The 16,002-nt window shown below is 36.0% G+C and overlaps 1 protein-coding gene across 1 annotated transcript in view; it reads right to left on the bottom strand.

Annotated features, from left to right (window-relative positions):
- SMPD3 (sphingomyelin phosphodiesterase 3) overlaps positions 1 to 15,624 on the bottom strand; it is a 492,747-nt gene extending 477,123 nt beyond the window's left edge. The window contains exon 1 of the mRNA XM_053700472.1: positions 15,515 to 15,624. The gene's annotated coding sequence lies outside the window, so the exon portion shown is untranslated. The remainder of the gene's footprint in view (positions 1 to 15,514) is intronic.
- Between the last annotated feature and the right edge of the window lie 378 nt (positions 15,625 to 16,002).

The following is a 16,002-nucleotide window of genomic DNA, read 5'->3' as shown; positions in this document are numbered from 1 at the left end:
GTGTAACTTGCACTTGCTTCTAATACATTCATTTTCTATATAATTGTTACAGCTTATCTCAGATTTCAAAACAAGGTTGCAAGAGCTGCAATTGGCCAGCAGCTCTGTGAGACCTCCATAGATAAAGGGATTTTTATGAATACGTTAAGTTGTGCGGAAAAGAAAACACCTAAAACTTCAAACGCTTTTGATTGTCTGTATCGCTGATACTGTGACATACAGTACGTGTCATCTATACAACAGGAAAGAAATTAATATTTTTTAAAAAACTTATTTTTAAATGCACTGCTATGCACAAAATACAAATATGAAAGCTGGTGGAAACTAGTTTTTTATTGTTAACTATATTGTACTGCTTTGTTCTTTTCTTCTTTTTGAGATATGTACGTAACACTCTTAAGTGAGCTGCAGAGCTTTTAATTATACATCCCCTTAATGAATCCCATAAGGGACCTCACCAAGCTGACAAGTCTCACAGGTGCATATCTCTTTTGCAGCAATATTAAATTAATCAGGGCTACTATGTCTCTCACACACACACGTATTCACACATACGTGTATACATACATAAGTTTATATAACATACACATATGCACAAAAGTACAAACATATATATATATATATATATATATATATAGATAGATAGATAGATAGATAGATAGATAGATAGATAGATAGATAGATAGATAGATAGATAGATAGATAGAGAGAGAGAGAGAGAGAGAGAGAGAGAGAGAGAGAGAGAGAGAGAGAGAGAAAATAACTCATTGTGTAAACCATTTACAAATCTAAACAAGTCAGAAGACTTGCTTTAAACCCAGAAACTCTCTGACTAAACTGTTTCCAATGCAGCAAAGGAATCTGGGTAAGATATGCAAATGAGGTTCACAATGACTCACCTTTTTACTTTTAGTCTGCTTTTTAAGACAGACTTCCCTTTATGCCATAGCACTGCTGCATTACACAGCTTTAATGCTTAGCTAGGGTTAGTATATATATATATATATATATATATATATATATATATATATATATATATATATATATATATATATATATACACACACACACACACACACACACACACACACAGAGAAACATAATCTTCCCCTTCACATTTGTCAATATTTTATTATATCTATTCATGTGATAACACTGAAGAAATGACACTTTGCTACAATGTAAAGTAGTGAGTGTACAGCCTGTATAACAGTGTAAATTTGCTCAAAATAATTTAACATACAGCCATTAATGTCTAAACCGTTGGCAACAAAAGTGAGTACACCCCTAAGTCTAAATGTCCAAATTGGGCCAAAAGTGTCAATATTTTGTGTGGCCAGCATTATTATCCAGCACTGCCTTAACCCTCTTGGGCATGGAGTTCACCAGAGCTTCACGGGTTGCCACTGGAGTCCTCTTCCACTCCTCCATGACGACATCACAGAGCTGGTGGATGTTAGAGACCTTGCGCTTCCCCACCTTCCGTTTTAGGATGCCCCACAGATGCTCAATAGGGTTTATGTCTGGAGATATGCTTGGCCAGTCCATCACCTTTGCCCTCAGCTTCTTTAGCAAAGCAGTGGTCACTTGGAGGTGTTTGTGGGGTCGTTATGTTGGAATACTGCCCTGCGGTCCAGTCTCCGAAGGGAGGGGTCTGCTTTTTCATGCTCTGCTTTAGTATGTCACAGTATATGTTGGCCTTCATGGTTTCCTCAATGAACTGTAGATTCCCAGTGCCGGCAGCACTCATGCAGGCCCCATGCTTGACTGTAGGCAAGACACACTTGTCTTTGTACTACTCACCTGGTTGCCGCCATACACGCTTGACACCATCTGAACCAAATAAGTTTATCTTGGTCTCATCGGATCACAGGACATGGTTCCAGTAATCCATGTCCTTAGTATGCTTGTCTTCAGCAAACTGTTTGCAGGCTTTTGTTGTGCATCATCTTTAGAAGAGGCTTCCTTCTGGGACGACAGCCATGCAGACCAATTTGATGAAGTGCGCAGCGTATGGTCTGTGCACTGACAGGCTGACCTCCCACTCCTTCAACCTCTGCAGCAATGCTGGCAGCACTTATACGTCTATTTCCCAAAGACAACCTATGGATATGATGCTGAGCACATGCACTCAACTTCTTTGGTTGACAATGGCGAGGCCTGTTCTGATTGGAACCTGTCCTGTGAAACCACTGTAGGGTCTTGCTCACCATGCTGCAGCTCAGTTTCAGGGTCTTGGCAATCTTCTTATAGCCTAGGCCATCTTTATGTAGAGCTACAATTCTTTTTTTCAGATCCTGGGAGTTCTTTGCCATGAGGTGCCATTTTGAACTTCCAGTGACCAGCATGAGAGAGTGTGAGAGCGAAAACACCAAATTTAACACACCTACTCCCCAGTCATACCTGAGACCTTTTAACACTAGTCACATGACACCGGGAGTGGAAGAGGACTACACAGTGGCAACCTGTGAAGCTCTGGTGAACTCCATACCCAAGAGGGTTAAGGCAGTGCTGGACAATAATGGTGGCCACACAAAATATTGATACTTTTGGCCCAATTTGGACATTTCCACATAGGGGTGTACTCACTTTTGTTGCCAACGGTTTAGACATTAATGGCTGTGTGTTGAGTTATTTTGAGGGGACAGCAAATTTACACTGTTATACAGGCTGTATACTCACTACTTTACAGTGTAGCAAAGTGTAATTTCTTCAGTGTTGTTACATGAAAAGATCTAATAAAATATTTACAAATATGTGAGGGGTGTACTCACTTTTGGGAGATACTAAATATATATATATATATATATATATATACACACACACACATATATTTATTTATATATATATATATATATATATATATATATATATATATATATACACACACACACACATATATTTATTTATATATATATATATATATATATATATATATATATATATATAAAAAAATATACACACACATATACACATACACACACACACATACATACATACTGTATACACACATATACTATATTATGGGCAAACGTTTATGGCTCTTAAATTTATGGGCTGGCTCCTAAATTTTTAACAAATGTGTTGAGTCCTGTATTTGTATACCTGTACTTCCTTTGAATGCTCACTCAACAATTATATAAAACTTTAACATTTAAATTTAAAATCTGTTTACATCATGTTTTTTTAGGCAGAAAAAAAATCTCAGCATGGTTAAAAGTCACTTTTTTGCATTTTTCTTTCTTTTTTTTTTTTTGCATAAACGAGATTTATTTGTTCTGGGGGCTTAGATTTTGAGAATAGTTTTTGCTGTTGGAGGGAATTTGCAATCAGGAGCGGATCCTTTAAAGAGGGGCTAACCATTTGGAGAACACATAGGAGCGCTATAAATATCGCTTTGCCGTGTTACAATCAGCTTGCAAATTGATATTACAAGTCCATGGTAAAACAGAATTACTATAGAATGTTTAGTTTGGCTAAAATCCCTTACTTCGTCCTATACTTTTAATGGATATTGCGACCGCGCTAAACATTGCTCATAAGTTGAAAGTTATGTGTTGTGTTAGAATAATTAGCGCAGCTTAAGACCTGTAGGGTTACAAAAAAAAGTTTCACAATATATATATATGTGTGTGTGTGTGAAAATATATTTTTGTTTTCTTTAAATACCTATATTCTTCACTTAATTTCTTATATCATCTCAAATATTTAGAAAATTCAATTACAGTACAAATGCTTGATCTTTAGCTGTTCTTATATATCTTTATTATGCAATACTAGATACACAGGGCCAGGTAACACTTTGTTTTATTTATATAGACTAATGTCCAATGAGAATAATTTCCATACCTTGGTTCCAAACTCAATAAATTTACAAGGCTGCATTCCTGCACTGTCTGATACCTTGGGCTGTCATTTCAAGCCTCTTACCTGTAGAGGAGGTGGAGCTTTGAGGTTATTTTAAGTCCTAATCCCTCTTAAAGGAAGTTACAATGATGTTGTAAGCAAGATACATTTTCAGTGTATATTTTTTTTCACAGATTCAAAAAAGGAGAGTGTAAATACGACTACATAAAAATGTCTGTTGCCTGTGTTCTCCAAGTAAAGTTGACTTACATCTAACAGTGACTCATGGGCAGGGTCCTTTATGTTTACAGTATATGTTAATGTTTTTCAATTGATGTCTTTTGCAATGTCATACCTAATGTCACTGTGTAATATGTAGAAATGATAAAAGTGTTTTTGTGTGGGCAATGTGCAAAATTCTATAACTGGCACAAAGGTTGATAATGGTTTAGCACTGAAAAGGGTTAAGAAAACAAATTTACTTTTAGTTTAAGATAATTAGGAAGGAACATTCACCAGGATAATCACAGTCACAATTTTATACATATATTTAATGTGACATTAATGTAGGAGCCGTCTGCATGTATTATTTGTGTGCAGTATTGACACTGCACCGCATCAATTTAATGAATAAAGATTAATGCAAATATGTCTCCCTGCTGCATAAACTGCAGTTGAGTTAGCTTTGCATTCATGTGTTTTTCATATTTCACCTCATTCTGAAAGAATTGGAGAGGCATAAGAATTATGGTTAAAAAACTTCATACCATAGAAAAAATTCTGTGCAAACCACTACTGATAATGACTGATCATCAGCATAATGATAACATAAGAAACTTTTGCTATCGTGCTGAAAGGGACACTAAATTGATTCAGACAGAGAATGCAATTTTATGCAACTTTCTAATTTACTCCTATTTTCCATTTTACTTCGTTCTCTTGCTATCTTTATTTGAAACGCAGGAATGTAAAGCTTAGGAGCCGGCCCATTTTAGGTTCAGCACCCTTTATAGCGCTTGCTTATTGGTGGCTACATTTAGCCACCAATCAACAAGCGCAACCCAGGTGCTGAACCAAAAATGGTCTGGTTCCTCAGCATTACATTCCTGCTTTTCAAAAAAAGAAAATTTGATAATAGGAGTAAATTAGAAAGTTGCATGCTCTATCTAAATCATTAAAGAGAAAAATCTGGGTTTAGTGTCCCTTTAAAGGTGCACAAAAGCTGAGCAGCTCACACAGTGTAGCAGCTGTACTTTCTATTGGAACTATTAGAATATAATAGCATCATTATCTTATGATTGCTGCTCATTTACGACAACCCAAAATGCCCATTTTTGTAGGGATACCTAAAAGTATTTGTACAACAGCTTTCAGATAAGCAAAACTCAATGAGGCAGATAAAAAAATAAATATCTCTCTGCACTATGAAACCCCTCATCAATTTGGATGAATTATTGCCCGGTTTTTAATCAACGTATTAAAAACAAGGGCACTTTAAATTCATCAAAATTGACATTTCACTCCTTTTCTTCAAAAGCTTACCTTTTAATCCTGTCAGCCCCTGCAGCGCTTCCTCCGCCTGTCGCAAGCCCTCTTCGCAGGGTCCAAAATGATAAATCCGGCTTCCTCCGATCACGGTGTTGCATCAGGCTATGATCCTCCCGGGGGGGAAAGCCATGATTGGAGGAAGCCAGATTAGTCATTTCTGACGTAAGAAGAGGCTTCCGACGGCCGGGGGAATCGCTGGAGCGGCATTCAGGATTAAAAGGTAAGTTTTTGAAGAAAAGGAGTGAAATGTCAATCTTGATGATTTAAAGTGCCCTTGTTTGTAGTCCAGCTGAAGAATCTACTTTCTGTTGCCTCGTCATGGTAGTCAGCAACATGTACATCTTTATTGGTGGGCTGCTATGGCCTGGTCCTACTCCAAGCCTCCAAACATTTAATCTAAAGAGTGGTCATTATTTACTAATAATACTAGCCAATCTGAATTGAGGATGATTAGGCTCGCCATCAAAGTGAGCTTTCCCATTCTTTTATTGGTCAATATAATGGCCTGTCACTAAATAATACGATTTGGAGTTTAATAAGGTAACAGAAAATTGAGTAGTTATAAGAAATTATTTTTTAATTGTAACTTTGTTAGCATCCTGGATATAATCTAGTCCCTTGTATATTGTATATAACACTAAAGCTGGACTGTAAACCTAAAGGGCTATTAACTTACACAATTTCAGAAGCAGCTTCACTCTACACAGAATATTCATCTAAATCCCAGGGCTTAAAGGGACACTAAACCCCAACATTTTCTTTCATGATTCAGATAGAGAATGCAATTTTAAATAACATTCCAATTTACTTCTATTATCTAATTTGCTTCATTCTTTAGATATCCTTTGTTGAAGAAATAGCAATGGACATGGGTGAGCCAATCACACGAGGCATCTATGTACATCTACCCATCAGCCACTACTGGGCATATCTAGATATGCTTTTCAGCAAAGAATATCAAGAAAATGAAGCAAATTAGATAATAAAAGTAAATTAGAAAGTTGTTTAAAATTGCATGCTCTTTCTAAATCATGAAAGAATTTTTTTGGGTTTAGTGCCCTTTAAGAAACTATCTACACATTTTAGGAGCCAGGCAACTATTTTAATATGTATATATGTGTAGAATAATAAAAAAACAAACAAAAACACTGCAGCAGGGTATATAATTTTAGGCACAATGTCCGAATGACTGTCAGGATTTGACAAACTCTGCAATAATTTATGTAGCAAATATGTATCAATAAATCGAACACGGTTTTAAATATAACAATGTTAAAGTGACACAAAACTCAAAATTTTCATTTTGATTCAGAGCATACAATTTTGAATAACTTTCTAATTTATTTTATTCTCTTGGTATCATTTGTTGAAGGAGCAGCAATGCCCTACTGTGAGCTAGCTGAACACATCATATGAGCCAATAACAAGAGGCATATTTGTGCAACCACCAATCAGCAGCAAGCTCCCGGGAGTGCATTGCTGCTCCTAAGCCTACCTAGGTATGCTTTTCAGCAGAAGATACTAAAGGAACAAAGTTAATTAGATTATGGAAGTAAACTGGAAAGTTGTTTTAAAATGACATGTTCGATATTAATGATGTTTAATTTTGACTTTACTGACCATTTATTACATGTAAATACTTAAATCAAACAACTTTATGTAGATATATTAAGCATACTGATTAAAATCATATTTTTTATTTATTTTTTTAACAAAAAACATTTTTTTAAAGGACTTCAACCTAAGCAGAAAACATATTCAAACTACAAGGGAAAAGTGATTGTTATACGCTGTAAAATTCTCTAAATCTTTAATCCATGCTAACAACTAAATTCCTTGCAGGCTTTGCAGAATTTCTGAACACATGACATGTAACATGCGGACACTATTGGTAGGACAGGGATATTTGAAATAACAGATATTTCATTCGTCTTAAAATGAAAGGAAAAGGAATGCAGTGGCACACAGTACAGGGAGAGATGCGCCCTCTGTGAGCCAAGGATCTACAACGCATTGATCTTTTCTGCTCTGCAGGATGCCAAAAGGCAGACCTGGCTTGGGATGTATTTATCAAGCAGACTCAATTACCATCACTAAGCGTGTCCCTGATGAATTATTTGGAGATTCTGTGCCTGTGACCGACAAAATATTTTTTTATTTTATTCATCTTTAATAAAATTGGAGCTTTTGCCCCAGGCAGGCATGAATTACAGCCATTTAGCAATAGAGTAGAAAAGAATGGGTTTAGGAAGTGTCCAATAGCATATTGACTTCCCTTTTCCTTTATAGAATCAGTCATCTAAACACTTGCAGCAGGTGTGTTTGGGCCAAACCATCTACATGTACAAAAATAATTTTTACATTTCCCCTTAGTGATTTGCAACCAGGGAGAGGGGATACCATAGGGCAGTGATGATCAACTTCCTAACACATGGGAGCTACATGCATACAAATGAATGGCTATGAAATAATAATAATATATCCTACACAGGGACAGGTTTAGGTAATGTTGCAGGGTATCCACTGTCTGTTCTTCTCTACAGAGGGCTCTATTGCATTTGCCCACCCACCACATGTCCCCAAAGCACACATTTTTATTTGCACTTTTTCCTGGGGTTCACAAATACTAGGGCTTTTTTTTCTTGGAGGGCCACTACAACTAGTATACAGGGACATGTGACCCGTAGACCACCAGTTGGCCATTACTGACCTAGGGTATCATTTCACTTTAGAATGTTATATTGAATTAGGGCATAAAGGGGAAAAAATCCAAATTGTTCATGGTATTGTATTCTTGATCATAAAAGGTTATTTACACTATCAATGTTTTTTACAACAGAATTATAAAATCAACTTATTGGGGTGTCAAAATACTCCAAGGGTGTCCCCAAAGAAATAAGGAATGGTTCTAGGTTCTTGTAAAACATCCCAAGGGACATTTCTCTCAGGGCCTCAAATGCAGCACTGAGCCTTGATAGGAATGTGAGATACAAGATGATATGGACTCAAATTCACCAAATCAGGGCTCAACAAACCCAGGACCCAGGCAGCCACTGGCTCCAAGAATTTTACCCCTAGCTCTTAATTTTTGGTGTTATTCTTCATATATCTATAAACAAATACTACTGTCTGGCTCCAGAAAAGCATATAATAAAAAAGTAAGTGATCTTGTGAGCTGATGTTCACTGAAAATAAATGCTTCTGTTTCATTAAGGGAATTAAATGTAAGATGCCAAACACCAGTGCAATTAAAATCCCTTAAACATTAATTTATCTGTTAATGGGGTAAAAAAAGAAGAGATATTCATGCAATTAACCCCCTAGGTTGTCAGTTACAAAGAGTTAACCTTTGGCTGCCCAGTAATACACCAAACTGACATTTTACCCAAGTTTAGTTGCTATATTTAGAAAAAAAAGCAAACCTTAACATCATTGGTTGCCAGCAACACACAGTAATTTAACCTTTCAGTTGCTGTTAACACACTAAATAAAAGAATTTCACTCCTTGTTCGCCAGTATAACACACGTGATTTAACCTCTAGACTGTCTGTAACACATTGCCAACACACTGACAGCATTAAATTAACCAAATGATTGCAAGAATTAGGCACAATCTGGGTTTAAATCATTGTAGGAATCAACAATTTAACCCATTAAAAGCAACTTTACTGGTGTCTTGTCGACCATATTCAGTAATGTGCCTCCCAGTCCCAGCCCACCAAGTTAATTATTAAATACAAGGATAGTAAGGCGCAAGAATGAGAGCTGCAGCACAATGCAAATAGAAGGGGAGGGGCATCTGAGACATGGATCTTGCTGTGACCCTTGCTCACCAGGACAGGACATATGGCCAAACTGTAATCCAGCCCATTTTCTAAGTCTATTCAATTTTACCACTCAAAAGAAATGTTGTGAATTAAGTGGAAACAGTGGAGTAGCGAGTGGCAATGGAAAATCCCTTCCATAATGAATATTTTGTAAACAGCTGGTGAGACCACAATGGAGACGATTGTGATGAATTAAAAAAAGGATTAGCTTAAAGGGCCACAAAAAAAAACAACACTTTTCTTTAATGATTCAGATAGAACACACAGTTTTAAACAATTTTCTAATTTACTTCTATTAAAACTTGTTCTTAGTTTTTTGTTATCCTTTGTTGAAAAACAGAAAGATAAGTTAAGGAGTGTGCACATTTCTGGAGCACTATATGGCAGAGGTTTTGCAACAATGTTATACATTAGCAAGAGCACTAGATTGCAGCACTATCTCCTGTCATGCAGTGTTCCATACATGTGCAAACTGTCTATCTAGATATCTCTTCAACAAAGAATAACAAATGAACTAAGCAAATTTGGTAATAGAAGTAAATTGGAGACTTTTTAAAAATTGTATCCTCTATCTGAATCCTGAAAGAAAATGTTTGTGTTTCATGTCCCTTATTTTTTAAGAACATTGTGCTGATTTTCAGACTCATAACCAAGCCCCACAGTGTCAGATGTATACATGTGTTTACAGACTCCTGCAGGCTCCTGTTTATGTTGTTATCTGTCTTTTTATATGCAGGGAAGGGGGGAGGTGGGGAGAGTCTGTGCTTTTTGTTTTCCCAGCCCCTTTCAGTGGGTGTTCCAGACTACCTAATCAATAATGCTAAACTGGGAGCTTCTAAGTAAGTTTTAAAAGGTTTTATACTGGATTTGTCTGTGCATATTCGTCTTTATAGTAATGTCTATTACATGCAGTTATATGAAAGTTGGTGTACACTGTCCCTTTAAGTTTATAGAGTGGATAATTTCCCTAGAATTAGCTAATAATTCATACCTAGGATTAGTTCATCCTTCCATGGGTGTTAGGGCCAGTGAGTCAGACAGAAAGGCAAAGGAAGAGAGACTATAACAGAAATGGTCAGAAACTGAATGTGAGAAAAAGACAGCTGGGCAGACAGAGAGAGAGTGTGGAAATTGCATGTGAACAGATTCAGACAGCGATAAAAACACGCAGCAGAAAGAGGAGAAGACGGTCATTCAGAAACAGGCATGTAAAGATAAGGGAGACAAGCTGAGAACTGAAGACAGAGAGAAACTAAGGTTTGAGGTTGAGCAGTAATTTTATTTTTTTAAGATAAAATATTTTAGATTATGTAATTATTGATACTTGATTTAAACTTACTCTGTGGGACATGCCCACATGATCATTTAATGGACTGAATCTATAACACACACTGACCACAAGACCCTTTTAGTGTCAGTTCATCAGCCAGCTGATAGGATCATAAACAGACCACATGTCCAGGAAAGAGCCGATTAACAAGGTTCCTTGCACATCAGGACAAAGGATGCTGGGAAAGCAGTCTCTGCTGATCCTTTACTGTTTATCTGCAACTTGATATTTAACTCCTTCCCTGCATTGCACTAAAAATGACAACAGATTTCATTGACTGGTTTCTACTCTGGCATTCTATGCATATGTTTTGTTACACCCTAGTGCACACTGGCAATAAATGGGTTACAATAGACCAGATTATGATTTAAAGCACAGTGAATGAGTAAAAAAAAACCACAGCTCTCACTGGTAAGGTGCTTCCAATCACACTGTAATGGGAAACCAGCCTCCTCTCATCTTGCTGATATGGGTTAGAATAGATCCTGCTACATAAAGTAAAAACACAGCTGATATATTATGAGGAGTATGCAAAGATATGCACACTGGCATTGTGGCGCTGGTCGCATAATCAGATAAGATCAAAAGAAGATTACTCGTAAAACTAACAACCTGTTGAGGGGAATCCTTTGCTGGCTAACGGACCAAAAGCATCATTTACAGATGGATATTGAGATGTGTTTGAATTAAAAAGCTAAATCTGTAAGAGCTCCAGATTACCTGCAAAAACTTTGATTTGGATTTATATTGTTTTGATGCTTTTACATTTTCTGTTTTAACAAAAGCAGTTTTTAAAAATAAGAAACCTGTATCCTCAGTGTCAGAACAGGCATGGTTTAAGTCCCCAAGTCTCACATCGTTTAGAAGAGTAATTCACATTTCAGCACATCATACAATATTATGTAAATAGTCCTGGGCACAATCATGAGAGCGTTTTTTCAAGAGGAGGAAAATTTAGATCTGGATTGTTTTATGTAAGAAAGATAAATGACCGAGTTTAAAGAAAAGAAAATGTTTCTAGTACTCAAACAATTCACTTTAGAACAATTTTTTTTTTAAAAAAAAGGGTGTGTCAGAGTATTTTATCATTGCAATATTGCTTGTTTGCACCTATGTGGTTAACCCCTGCAAAGGGTAAACATATAGTTAAAGTCATCTCTAGAGCAGCAATGTACCACTGGGAGCTAGCTAATCACATTTGGTGAGCCACTGACAAACAGCATGAGCATAGCCACCAATCACCAGCTAGCACCCAGAAGTTTATTGCTACTTCTAAGCCTATCTAGGTATGCCTTTCAACAAAGAATACCAAGAGAAGTAATTCTGATTACAGAAGTATGGACTGTTTGGCTTTCATGCCCCTTTAAGAATCTTTATGACGAATAAATAATTTAATCAGCAATTAAGCACTACTATTTTAAAAGGTTTTTGCAAATCAAGAGCACTTCAGAAATACACCTCTTTAAAGCTTGATAGAATTGATGTTCCTGGTCTGCTTTGCTGTGGCCAATGAAATAAATATAACTATATTTAAATATGATGCACACACTCCATCCTCTCTGAATGGACTAGAACAAGCACACTTTTGACAATCAGTTTACACCAAAAGCAAGCAAAACAAATAGTTAAAGGGACAGTAATGTCAAAACTAAACATTCATGATTCAGAAAAAAAAAAAGTGTAATTTTAAACAACTTTTCAATTTATTTAATTGAAGACTAAATCTAGGTAGACTGATAGGAGCTCAGGATCATGCACATGTCTTTACCAGTTTAGGGCAGCAGTGTTTGCGACTATGTATAACATGGCTATAAATATTGTTGCAAACACTGCTGCCAGATAGTTGGTTTAGGACATCTGCACACTCCTGAGCTCACCCAAGATTGCTCTTTAAATGTATTTAAAATGTCATGTCAGTTTAATTTTTACTTTACTGTCTCTTTAATGTATATAGCAAAGCAGTTTTATTTTTCTTAATTACACATTTCACAGGGATATTAAATGTTGATTTTAAGGGCCCTTTAAATATAATGCAGGAGTATGATACACACAACATATTTTTTTTAATGTCATCCAAGGCAAATTATATTTGGATAATGTAGGTGAATAGATTTTATTAAATAACAGATCCGTCTTACTTATGTTAAATAAAATGAATAAGAATATTTCATAAAAACACTTTTCATTTAAATGAATCCTTCCTTTTACATTTCTAAATTGAAAAAGAGTTTTTGAATGTCTTTTTTTTTATCATTATCAACTTATGTAAAACTTTCTACTGCAGGTGCAATGGCTGAAGGTAACAAATTGTGGGTATCTGTGTAAATACAATACAATATAAATATAATAAACTTCTCTTTCTGGTTCAGATGTCTACTTTAATAAGATTCTGTATAAAATCACCAATGTAAACACACTGCCTTGTTCATATATCCTAGTCCTTAATCCTAGTCCTTAAAACAAAACAATAACAACAAAAAATACTTTTTTTTTTATTACCATGAGTGAAATACATTGCTGGAGTTTAGAAAAGTTTCTTATTCTTGTACACAAAACAAGATTCTAGTAATAAACTTTAAAATAAAAAGTATGCATCGTTTTTTAAACAAACTGTCTTTTTGAACTACATTAGACTTAATCTAAGCATATTAGTAATATATTACATTGGGTACTCTCTCTGTATCACACAGTATGCTTATATAAATCTTAATATTTAGCACTTAAAGGAATAGTCTAGTCAAAATTAATTACTTTCAAGATTCAGATAGAGCATGCAATTATAAGCAACTTTATATTTTACTCCTATTATCAATTTTTATTCGTTCTCTTGGTATCTTTATTTGAATGTAAGCTTACGAGCCGGACCATTTTTGGTTCAGAACCTGGGTAGCGCTTGATGATTGGTGGCTACATTTAGACACCAATCAGAAAGCGCTACCCAGGTGCTGAACTATGTTTACATTCTTGCTTTTTCAAATAAAGATACCATAAGAACAAATAAAATTTTATAATAGGAGTAAATTTAAAAGTTACTTAAAATTGACTGCTCTATCTGAATCATGGAAGTTGAGTAGACTATGCCTTTAATGGCTATAGTGGCAAGGCTTCCACCACATATTAGTACGAGTAAATACAACAAATCACTGTTTATTATGCAACCAGGTTGGGTAAATTGAAGTATACTTTAGTAAAGAATATAATCTATACCTGCTAAGGAGTAAATGGAACAAGCACAATTATTAAAGAAATATACTTCAAATATAAGTAAAACAATGTATAGTGTAATGTATATTTTAATGAATTAAAATAATTAAAGGGACATTCTAGAGCAAAACTGCATGCTCAAATTTATTATAGCAATGTTTTGCACCTTTGAAGCACCAACTCTATGTATTTAAGACCTGCTATTGGATCAAACACATAGTTAAATCTTGTATGGGAGCCCTAGAAAAGTGCTGGTCCCGAGCAGGAAACAGCCAGTGAGCCAATTGGCATCAGTGGTTGCAGGACCCCAACCAATCGCTGTGTTCCGCTAAGAGCCTGCATGACTTTCACATACAAGCAGGACTTAGCAGGGGTTGAACACACAGTTGGAGTCACAACAGTGCTAAAATGATATGCTATAACAAATTAGAGTGTGTAATATTTGTACTAGAATGTCCCTTTACAATTTAATGTTCCTTTAAAATGAACAGCCAATCTAGTATATAATTTGTACTGTTAATTTGAAAGTATCATAGCTCTTTTTGAGCTATTATGTTCTTTTAATGAAATCTAATGTTCCTTTACCAGCACAGCACTCCCTCTTCCGTTAAAATAAAGCTCTTCTGAAATTCCATCTAATGTTTAATGTCTTAAACCAGTGAAATGGAGCCTCTTGCCTTCTTTGTTGGAATGTCAATTAGTGGAGCCAGCAAATTAGAAGTTAACGCAGCAACATGTGGCCATTTATATAAAGCATTATTAAACCAGAGCTAAAAGCATCATTGATCCATTATCATATTTGAAAGCTATGCAGAAACAGCCACTCCCATCCCATGTAGATGGAGTAAATGAGAGTGGGGTTTGTCCTCAAAATTCCCAGTTGTGAAAGTGGGTAATGTTACAACACCAGTTAATTATTTCAAAACAAAAATACATAGAATGTAAAAAAAAAAAAATCCAGTAAAACAAAAAGAGGTGTGCAGAGCAATGATATGTAAGCAAATGTATGAATGATGTGGAACACACATCTACATACCATATTTTCAATCCAGCAGTTACAAGGAATTCATAACCAAGAATATTATAACACATAGTTTGCAATGCTTTTTGTAAGCTACAGTATACCTTAAAAATGACAAAGTTGGAACTAGAATAAAGCACAAAGCCACAGTCATTAATTTAGCGATTTGTTAAATTGTAAATTCTTCTGTGGAAATACCCCATCTATTTTTAAGACAAGCTTGTTTCCTCTGTTCTTGACTTAGATAAAAAAAGATTAATTTATCACCATCACCATAACAAAATAGCACTATTGTGTTCTATTATACAATTGGTCACATTTCCTAGGTTCATTTCTCATTCCTAGATTCATTTTCCTAGGCAGATCCTCCCTCACCATCTGTCTCTTCCCAAATCACATCTCTGAGTAGATCAAAGCTCTTCAAGCACAGAAAAAAAAACCTGTGTGCAATTTATACAGGAATAAAAAAAGCGTACCCAGAGGCTTTGGTTTCCAAACATCATATTGCCAACAATATGGACATAACATCTGTTCTAGCACTAAAAGGGTTTATTGAGCTAAGGGGGAATTTACTACCTGTCACCCGGCTGATGGGCTTCCAAAACGGGTATGGAAACACCTTTTGCTATGTGAGTGAACGGGTGCTACAAAACAATGGGGGTGATGCTAAAATAATTCTACAGAGGAGTGCAAGCAAACCAAATAATCATAAGGCTTATACTAAATGCTGGAGCTTACCTGCGGATGATGAGTGGGGACACACTTCTGTTATTCCAGCTCTCCCTTACTCTTCTGTACCCTGTAGGATCAGCAGGTCTTGGAACAAACTCCCTCCCCTCTGCCTCTATTCCTCTTTCTCTCCTGTCTTGCTGGGTTTTTTTTTCGATCTCTCCCTCCCTCTACTTTGCTCCCTCCCTTCTTTTCCTCCAGGCTCTCCCTCCCTTTCTCTTTCCTCAGCACCTGCTGCTGGGAACAGCTCCTCTTCTAACAACCAATGCGCGTGCCGGTGCGCATACACATTATCTGCTAGTTCCCATCCCTCTAAAGGATAGTCTGACATCACAGCAGTCACGTGACTGCAATGATCACATGGTACAGAGATTTGATGAAGCTGAAGAGCGGGATACTCAAAATTTCAAATCAATAGGACACTGCTATTTTACTTCTGAAGCTCTGTGCTTGAATAGAATGATTTGTTATCTGGGTTTATGCTGGACGTGAAAGAG

This window comes from Bombina bombina, chromosome 1 (assembly GCF_027579735.1).
Source record: "Bombina bombina isolate aBomBom1 chromosome 1, aBomBom1.pri, whole genome shotgun sequence".
In the NCBI taxonomy this organism is placed as follows: domain Eukaryota; kingdom Metazoa; phylum Chordata; class Amphibia; order Anura; family Bombinatoridae; genus Bombina; species Bombina bombina.
This window is presented reverse-complemented; position numbering and strand designations above follow the sequence as displayed.